Source organism: Clinocottus analis, unplaced genomic scaffold, assembly GCF_023055335.1.
Source record: "Clinocottus analis isolate CAN_PGR_092001 unplaced genomic scaffold, fCliAna1.0.p SCAF_25, whole genome shotgun sequence".
In the NCBI taxonomy this organism is placed as follows: domain Eukaryota; kingdom Metazoa; phylum Chordata; class Actinopteri; order Perciformes; family Cottidae; genus Clinocottus; species Clinocottus analis.
The window spans coordinates 2,782,940-2,793,054 of record NW_027175987.1 but is presented as its reverse complement, the minus strand read 5'-3'; positions in this window follow the sequence as shown (position 1 = coordinate 2,793,054).

The following is a 10,115-nucleotide window of genomic DNA, read 5'->3' as shown; positions in this document are numbered from 1 at the left end:
GCTAGCCTTGCTGGTATATCGGGTGCCGTTAAATAAACAAAAAGTGTGTGTGTGTCGTTGAAGTTTGCTTAGTAGTTCAGTCATTTTACATGCCTGGCCAGATTTAGTATTGTGGCCAATGTGATCCTATTCCAAAACGGTCCCTAGTTAATTTTTACATTTTAGACTTTGTGGTTGAATTGAGGCATCTAACGAACAATAAGGCTCACAGGCAGCATGATACGAATGTTTCGTTTGTAAGAGAAAAATGTACCATGGTCAAAAAAGGTGATCATCTCTTTGTATGGTAACTTTTCCAAATTCTCCAAGTGTAAAATGTAAAAACAGATTCAAAATGCACGGAAAGACTGGTGAATGGAAAACATACTGTTTGTTTTTGTGTGTTGGGGAGTGTGTGTCATTGTATGGAGTTTGGAAAGGTTTCTACGTTTAAATGGAAGTTCAAAATCAAACTGGGTACATTAATAACATAAGAATAAGTTCAACTGACTCGTATTCTTGGTGCTGACAAGCGATGGCAACGGCATTCAATCGACGAGTGGAATATTCTCCCTCATCCATTTTGTCTACTCTTTAGCCACCTGTGTACTGGGGTGGTCTCAGTAGCACTTGCATTACGCGCAAACATATCTTATGTCCCACACACACACGTCGTTTGTTGGCGTCTTCCAGTCCGACTGGCCTCCCCTGCTGTTTGTTTAATGTTTGTCACCTTTTTGACGGCCACGTCTAAAGCGCTGTGTTTCACATTAGGAAAAAGTGAATCCACTCTGGAGAATTGGAGAGAGATAGGGGCGTATGTATATTGTGAAAAATGGACAGAAAGAGAGAGAAAGAAGGAAAGCTCGAACGAGTGAGAAAAGGAGGTCTTTCAAAATGTGTGCTGAGCTCATGCCTTGTAGCAGAGTGATGGATGAGACAAGGGAGGGGAATAATAGATCAACAAGCAAAGTGGAAATGTAATGGGGAAATGACAACAAGACAACAGCCAAAGGGTGGAAAGAAGAGGGTGCGCTGGTGGGAAAGAACAAGAGGGCATGTGGAGGCCACGTGAACCACAAAAAATGGATTGAAATGAAAAATTTGATAAAGCTCTGCTGGCTTGCGCTGGCCGGATTGAGCATGCATGCATGCGGGCGGGAGGGAGGGGTTGGGATAAGGCTTTAGAGGGGCTATCGGGAACAGCACATCTGCAAAAGCCATTAAGGAGTGTCTATGTATTCGGCGTGACTCTGTGTTTTCTCTGCCAGGCCTGGTTTGGGCCTGCGCAGCAAAACTAGGATCGGGTTTCAGCAGCGTGCAGTGGGGGGCCGTCTCCAGTTGACGCGTGATGATTTAGTCAGGTGTGAGCGTGCACTTTCCAATTTGCAGGGAAATAAATTAGAAGTGATTTTTTATGAGGCCTCTGTCCTAGGCTGTCTCGAGGCTCTCTCTCCCTCCCGCTGTGCACTGTCAGCCCAACTGATGTGTTTATAAAGAGTGCTGCAGTGGGAGCTGCACCCACGTAAACACACCACACACACACACACACACACGCACACACACACACACACACACACACACACACACACACACACACACACACACAGAGAATACTTATACACATACAGACTTGAGTAATGCAACCAATGGTATGCAAGAAAAACACATTGTTGAAAGTCTCTTTCCACAGATATGTCATTTGCAAACTAAAGAATATTACATTGTTTAACTGCGAACAGTCAATAATGATTGTGACCAATTAATGCTGAGTTCAATAATCAGTTAAACAGTAAAAGGAAATGTTTTTAATACAAAAAAATCAAAAGTCAGAGCGGCTTGTCACTTAAAGGAGAAAAGATGGTCCACCTTAAGTGAGACTGGGCCGCTGTTGTCGCTTGTTGTGTCTTGAGGAGTTTTAGCATTTATTCACCATCAAATAAACTGGACACTGGGTCAGAGGCATGGTTAGAAAACCTGACAGAGTATACCAGGCAGACGCAGCTGACCACCTTGCTGCTAAACTGATGCAGCGGAGACTTACTGGGAAAGAATACATCCACGACAATGCACGGACAATACTGGCCACTAACCAGCACGTGCGGGTGAATTAGGGACAGTTGTCCGAATTGTGCACCTGACGGTAAATTATGGATTAAATCTGTTTATTCATCGGTCAGAGTTGGGCTAGGCTTTCCTATTGTTTTTAGCACTTTAACCACAGCACCACTGCGCTATCATGTCGGTTAATGAGCCGTTAACGAGGGTCAGCTGTCGGTCAGACAAACATTGTAAGTTAACATCCCTTTTGCAAAGTGCTCACTGTGTCACACGTAAAATGTTTTTCATATTTATTTTGCGCTTGTGAAGTTGGAAAGTAGTTAAGACAGCGAGAAATGTAATTACTGTTTTGTTATTATGAACTGTTACCATGTAACATGATCACCAAGCAGGGAATATTCATATGAAAACGGACAAGAAGAAGAGGGACAACATCAGGAACAATAACCTCAACCAGAGCTGAAGATATGTCTCCTCATTACAAACAATTACTTTGGGTGAGCAGTGTCTATACCGAGTTCAGGAACAGCATTTAAGCTCTTTTACTCCAAAGAACAAAACCGTGAAGAACTCTTTCAGGTGCAGTGACAGCTCTGGATGATATTAAAGTAAAAACAGAGACACACAGGTGTGTTAGTAGTAGACGACAGAGAGCAGAAGAGATCCTGACACGGATGATGGTTTTCTGAGGCGAAGGAAACATGTTGAGTTCCACTGCGGTCTAGATGCCGGAAACCCAAATCCCATGACCTCTGACCTCTGTTTGGTTCCCCTGCTACTGCTCCCACACATGGCTCTGGCAGACTTAACTAAATGACTCTCTGACTTGTCTTGTCTAGCTGACTCCATTAAGGCATATCTTTTGTTTATCTCTGCCTGTCTGTCTGTCTGCCTGTCTGTCTGTCTGTCTGTCTGTTGGCCTGCCTACCTGTGAATGAGTGTGTCTCTGTCGCCCTTTTTCACTCACCTTCCAAAGACAGCTAAATGCTTAATGCCCTTTTAAAACTGTTGTAATTGATCTCAACTTAATAGTTCAACAAATGACGTCCCAACCCCCATCCAAAATATGAAGTATTTTATTTATTATTACAATATTTGTAATGATCTGTCATCAAATGCCTCCTGAAGCTGAAATGAAGCTAATTGTATCCCCTCAATGTTCAGTATTCAAAACACTGGTTTGTCCACCATCCCTATTTATTGCTCTGTGTGTTCAGTGTTTTACATCCAACATGTACCTAGCCGTTAAAATGCAAACTACTTCTACTTGAAAGGCTGACTGGAGTACAGGCACTCAGTTCATCAGCAACATTGACCATTTGTACTTTATTTTAATATGCTAATGGTTGTTTATTAACCGTCAAATCATTGTGTGTGCAGCGTTTCTAACTGAATTAGATTCTATACAGAGGCAAAACTTCTCCCCTTCCGATGGACCTTATTTTGAAAGAAATATGTACAGTTGGTATGTTATTGTTAGAAGACCTTTTTTGCCTTGGCAGGACGTACAGGTATGGTTCAGGTCCAGAAAGGGGAGATTGTCTACTTGATAAACGATTGTAAAGACGTCATTCTCTTGGATGGAAAAAAACCAACCCAAAAGGCTAAAATGTGTTGCCAAACATACTTGGCGGCCGTAATATGCCTGGGCGGCCCGCCCAAGTAAATTCTATATCTGGGAAACACCGCTGTGTGTACATGTTTTTTTTTTGTATATTTCCTAACTGGGTTCGGTTGCTCCTTCGCATGTCTGACGTTACTGTACAGCCCTTTACATGAATGATTTTGATAGAGAGCCGTGGCTAAAGTCGGATGTGCTTCATCAACTCTTTTCCGTTCACGTGTTGCCGATGGGAGACACTTTGGGGTTTGGAACTTCATTCACTGTCGGCTGAAGAATGAAATCTCATCTCATCGCCACACCACAATGACAGACACTGAAAACAAACTGCCTCATCCAATACCTCAATGGAATAAGTTTGGATGTTACAGAAGAGGTATTTAGACTTGAGAGTAAGTGTACTTCAACAAACTAAACAGTATGATGCAGAATCCATCATGGTCAGCGATGATATTGCACCAAAACTTGAGAATGACCCTATTACCAATTAATTTAACTTTTTGACATTGATCAAACATGAAAAGATTGAATCAATGTGCTGTAATATTGCATGTACGGATTTGCACAGGTTGATCTATGTTTCAATGCAGTTCATTAGAAAAGCAGTAAAACTTTTGATCACCAAGATTCAGTGCGCCATTGGGCCAATTAAAGATAATTGTGCTTATACAATTATTCTGTCAAAGCATTTTGACACTGTTGTGAGAAAATCAGGTATTGCTTTCCCACAGTAATTTGAGAGTAATGATTGTCATATGAGAATTTTTTTTTAGCCTTACAGTAAAATAAACATTTACTTTGCTTGAAAAAAAGGCTCATCCTTTTCAAGCAAAATCCTAAAAAAAATGGCAAAGGGTCATGACACAAGTCTGCGGTTTATTTGACCAAAACCACTTTTTGCTGCTTGGACTTTTACAATGGAACTTTGAACAGGAAGTCGGTACACGGCCGTCATTTGCCTAACCCTCCTACACACAGCAGATGAACGAAAGAGATTGGGAACTTTTTACAGAGGGGGTCAAAGTCTCCTTCCTTTATGAGTTGTTACAACATGAATGGGAGCACTGAGCGAGGAAAGGAGGGAGGAACTAGGTACGGAGGGAGGAAAAGCGGAGGAGGAGAGGGAGGGAGGGAAGGAAGTGAATGGTGTAGTTTTTCTCAACTATAGCACCCCTGAGCGGGGTGAGAGGTGGGGGCCAGAGGGCACTGGCTGGGTGGTCAGCATGATCGGCGAACTGTGTGTGTGCTTATGTGTGTGTTAATAGCTGAAAGTCAGAAAGAGAAAGGAGTTCCGTATGCTAAGTATCCAACTGTGGGAATAATCAAAAGCATCTGATATTTCCCTCAAGGCCGTTTGATCCTTTTTTTCTATTCTTGTTTTTCAATCAGTTTTCTTTCCGTCAGACTACTGCTTCTATTCTTGTGTCATTGTTATTCCATGCAGCGCTTACACATGCACATTCTCTGAGGTTTTGCTCTTTATGGGCTGCAGAATGAGGTGTAGACCAAAATGACTACTCTAATCGAGTAGCAGCACGGGTCCTAAAACAACAGACTGCATTTAGCCAATAAAACTCATTCCTCTTGACCATAAAATATCCAGGCTTAATAAAAAAAAGGCATCAAGTATTGGGAGCTAGAGTGTTTCACGTCACACAGGCTCGCGCTAAGAAAAATGCAGCAAGCAGAGAAGTATGTTCCGTCGAGATGTGGGATGATGCCACTGAAGGAGTGCTTTTTTGGTAATGTGCCTTTTCACTTTCTTGCTTGGAGTTAGATGAGAAGCTTGGCACCACATGTTATGTCTGAACGCTTGTCTTTGTCTCCGGCCAGCATGAAACACGGCCAATATGAGCTGACATGAAAGAACAATTAAAACTTGCCTAATTGAATCGCGCTCCATTTTTCTCTTTTTTGTTTTTTTGGTTTCCGGTTCACAACACCTGCATCTTTTTCTCTGTTTACTGCTGAGTTACAGACGCGTGTAGCTTATAGCGCTCATGGCGGCCACTTCTGACTAAACTATGCTGTAGCCGAGTGTATTTCCGCGATGCAATCGTGCCTAATTCCATTACTTTTTTTGCGACATTTCAAAAGATTGCCTAAAATTCACCTGTAAATTTAATGGAAACACACCTCGTTCTGTTTCAATTATGTAACATAAATATCAAGCCATTAACGTAACTATTTATTGTTGATTTGAAAAATGCGCTAATAGATTCATCAGTTTGTATTGGGTACAAACTGACTTCAATTAAGTGATCGACCATCATTCTTTCATGATTTTTTTCGTCTTCTGTGGTTAGCTAAATGTTAGCAGTGGAAACGCAGCATGCTCAACTCATCATCCATCAAGTCAGTTGTCAGTCAGGCTGCAGCAGCAGTGTGGGCAGCTTCAAGCCGCATTCAAGAACAGTTAGCTGTCATCAAATGCTGCTAAACCTAAACACTAGCAACCACAGACCCTATTCCCTCTTACACTCTTGCTACACTCCTATCGGCTTCCCACACCAACATTCAACAAGCGCACATGTTCTTGCTCTTTCGGTATTGCTCTCAGAAATATTTTTTTTATGTCATGACAGCCAGTTCATTCTCTTACGCTGTCCACGACGCACATCTTTGATCTTCTGAATCCTTTTCTTCGCTGTCTCTCAAGCGGATATCTCTGTCAAACGCACACATGGTAAGTACTACTACATAAGCTAAACACAGTCAAAAGTGAAGCATTGTCAATTTATTAGGCTTTGATCCAGAGAGCTCATGTGTGACAAAATGTGTTTGTGAGGCCGGAAATCTAAACCTGGCAGGAATAAGGGGATGGATCAACAAGATCAAGCGATGTGGGGCGAGAACATTCATTTCAGATGGCCCGGGCCGTGACAGAATTGGTCCTGCATGCTGTTTTCCACCGAGTGCCGGTGTCATGTTCACAGGTTCCATGTGTTGTAAAGTTGGAGTGGTTTTGGCACAGGGGGGCGACGCCAGCTCCTGTTCTGAGGGCGAACCCCATCCTGCCCAATGCATGGTGGGCCGCAGAGCAACACAGCCAAGGTCGAAAGGAGTGAAAGTGTTGACAACGCTGAAGCTGGAAACCTAACCCAACCCTGACACTAAATACCCAGTCCGCCACTTCGGGTTCCCCTTCGCAAACATCAACTCCCTCCGTGGATGTGTGTGTTGCCCGCTCAGTCTTTGTCGGTCTTTTTGTCTCTTGGCTCAAGTTTTCAGTTTTTATTGATAATGATGGGTTTAGTTAGAGGGAAAGAAACGTCAAAATCCAGTGTAAATTCCCTAAGTCTGTTTGACTTGATGATTTGTTTTTTACTGACTACTCTTAACGCCACCTTCCTCTGTGATGGTTTCTCTCTCTCTCTCTCTCTCTCTCTCTCTCTCTCTCTCTCTCTCTCTCTCTCTCTCTTTCTCTCTCTCTCTCTCTCTCTCTCTCTCTCTCTCTCTCTCTCTCTCTCTCTCTCTCACTCTCCCTCTCTGTTACTGTCTGTTGTCACTGTCACGTTATTCAGCAGTTTGCATCATAAAACAAACACTGTATGACCTTGAATCACAGAATCATAAAACCTCACAGCATTTGAAATTAGAAGATAAGAGCAGCTGGTCTTAGACAAAAATCTATGTGGGTCCCTTAAGTTGAACATGCCCGTTTGGTGTCAGGCTATATTACACAGGATAGACGGAGAGGTAGACAGACAGGCAAACAGATGGATGGGACATTCCAGTATGACTGGAAAGTGAAAGATGACTCTACTGCCATCCCTTCAGATGCTCCTCATTCCTGTCCACACAGAATTATTGTCACTCAGAGGGACTGGAGACAGGTGGGCACATTGCTGCAGAGATTTATATGGTGAGATTGCTATCACACAACCAACTTAGTGCATAGTTTGAAGGCAGCAGAATGACATTGAGTGACAAAGTATTACCCTTTTTAAATCGAAGCCACTGAACAAGTCAGTGCATGCTAACCAGCTGCAGTGGGCGCTGTTCTGTCACCGACACTCAGCTCGGACCTCCCCGTGTGCCACCTTCACATGTTTTATACAGCGATGGGTTTTGATGGCTGATGATGGTTGTGAAGGTGTAAATGGTGGCAATGATTTATGTTTACTGGCGCTGTAAACGGCTGATAAGAGGCAGCCAGGCTTTGCATCTTATTCTGCAGTAGCTGCAGATTACTGTTTGCAACATCAAAATCTGATAAGGTGTGAAATATAACGCTTCATATCATGGTCGAATGTGTTTGTGTGCTTGCGTGCGTGTGTGTGTGTGCGTGTGTGAGTGTGCACACACTGGATTCTACATGTTTTGTGAGTTGATGCAAGGGGTGAGGTTGGGGATTGGGACAGAGCAGAAGTGCAGCCTCCAAGCGTGAACAGGGGCGTTTATGCGCGGCATACAAACAAAATGAACTGTCAGGAACCAAAAAGACAACAACTATAACCCATAGATATGAAGGGTTTGTAATTATCTGTAAACTCAAATTAGTGGAATCCTGTATCGCCTTTGTACGAGCCTTTGAAAGAAACAAGTTAAGTTTCATAGTTTTATTTAGAATAGTTTCATTTAGAATATTTAATATCCTGTAAACAAGATGATAAACTTCCTGTTTCTAAAGCATCTAAAAATAATTAGCCTTCTTTGTATAATCCCAAGACACGTCAGTGTTTTCATCAGTGGAATATCTGTGACAGTCACCTGATCGAACGCGCCAAGCTACAAATATTCAGAGGCACTACGATTACTGGTTGCACCGCGCGTCGGCCGTGATCACGTGACTACTGACACGTGTGCCGCGCGCTGGCTTCAGCAGGTCAGGATAAGGGAGGATGGGTGTAGGAGTAGGACCGAGGGAATGGCAGAACAGGAAAGGCAGACAAAAGGGATTTAGTGCTGTTAAAGCCGGGTGGTAAAAGCAAACCACTGAGGACACAAGTTAATGTTTAATAGAAAATAGCTCGGGACTTGCTGTTTCTGCTCGATCTCGCCATCTCGATAAACCCAGAGACGATGAAACGACCCGACACAGAACAAACATGCTGCATAACATTTACGTTTCTTACAACAAGTTGTAACTCTGCTCTTCCAGACTTAGTGATGACCTAATCAATACTGTGAGTTGCACTCCAAAATAACCCCGCTCTCCTAATGTGCAGCTACTCTCATGATAAACCTGATACAAACACTTGAGCCCCCCATTATGTGACATTACTTTTATGCTTTAGCACACAAGTGGATGAAACATTGGTCATTAACGTGCAGCAGCGCTCTCAAAGACATACCCATAACAAAGCCGACCCCTGACATCCTCCATCGACCTGTCCCTGCTTTTCATCCCCCCCCCCCTCCAGACTTATATTACGATAGGATAATAGCTGCAGTATTCTTCAGGATTATATAAAGTCATCACCACAGTAATTACAATGCACAAAAAAACTAATGTGGGTTTGCTGTGATTGCTGGTGATTTTGAGTTTCGCTTCTGGTAAATCAATTTAAAACGAGGTCAACTATTTTCTGTGTATAAGTGTAGGGTGAAAATTTATGCAAACCACCGAATTAGACATTCACGCATCTGAAAATCTCTGATAAAGCTGAACTTTGGCCTCAAGTACATTTTTTATTTAAGAATCCTGATCACTCATTGAGTTTTGTGTTGCGGCATGGAGCGAAACGCACAACTGCTCAGCTTAAGATAATCTCCAGGATGGCCCTTCCCTCATCTTACCGTCTCCTCTCCTGCCTAATGAGACGTCTCTCCTCACGCGGCTGAGACTCTGGTTTGATTAGCTAATGAGGCGGCATTACACACGCACTTGTGGCTAATGATTTGTTGCCGTGCATAAATACTCTGACGCAGTTTATTTAGTAATTATGTGTGAGGAAACTGGATAAGAAATCAAGGAAGGAGATTTCAAATAATAACATTTTGAAATAAAACAAGGTTATCTTTCTCAATTCCTTATTTCTGAATGTCTAAATTACTAATTTAATATGATTTAATGAAATCTTTACTCTGCTGTTTGTAAGGCAAGGTATATTTATTTGTGTCGCACATTTCAACAACAAGGCAATTCAAAGCGCTTCACACAAAACCATTCAGAACATTCATTTTAAAACATTAAAAACAGTCAAAGAGAAGAAAACCATCGGCTTGCAACCCATGTTGTGACAATATGAATTAGCTGCAGTGACAAAAAGTAAACACACTATATTCACACAGTCAGCTGTGAGTGACCGGGGTCATTCAACTCGGCTGCGTCGGGCTCAAAGCAGCGATTATCTGTGATGGGAGGAGACCCCCCCCCCCCTTCTTTTCTCCATCACAGTGTTAATCTTCGCTGTGGGTTCTGCTGAGAGCAGGTCAAGCGCTCTGCTACAGGAGTCTCCATTCAATGCCGGTTCAACGGCATTCTCTCCGTTTTCCTGAAAGCTTCTCT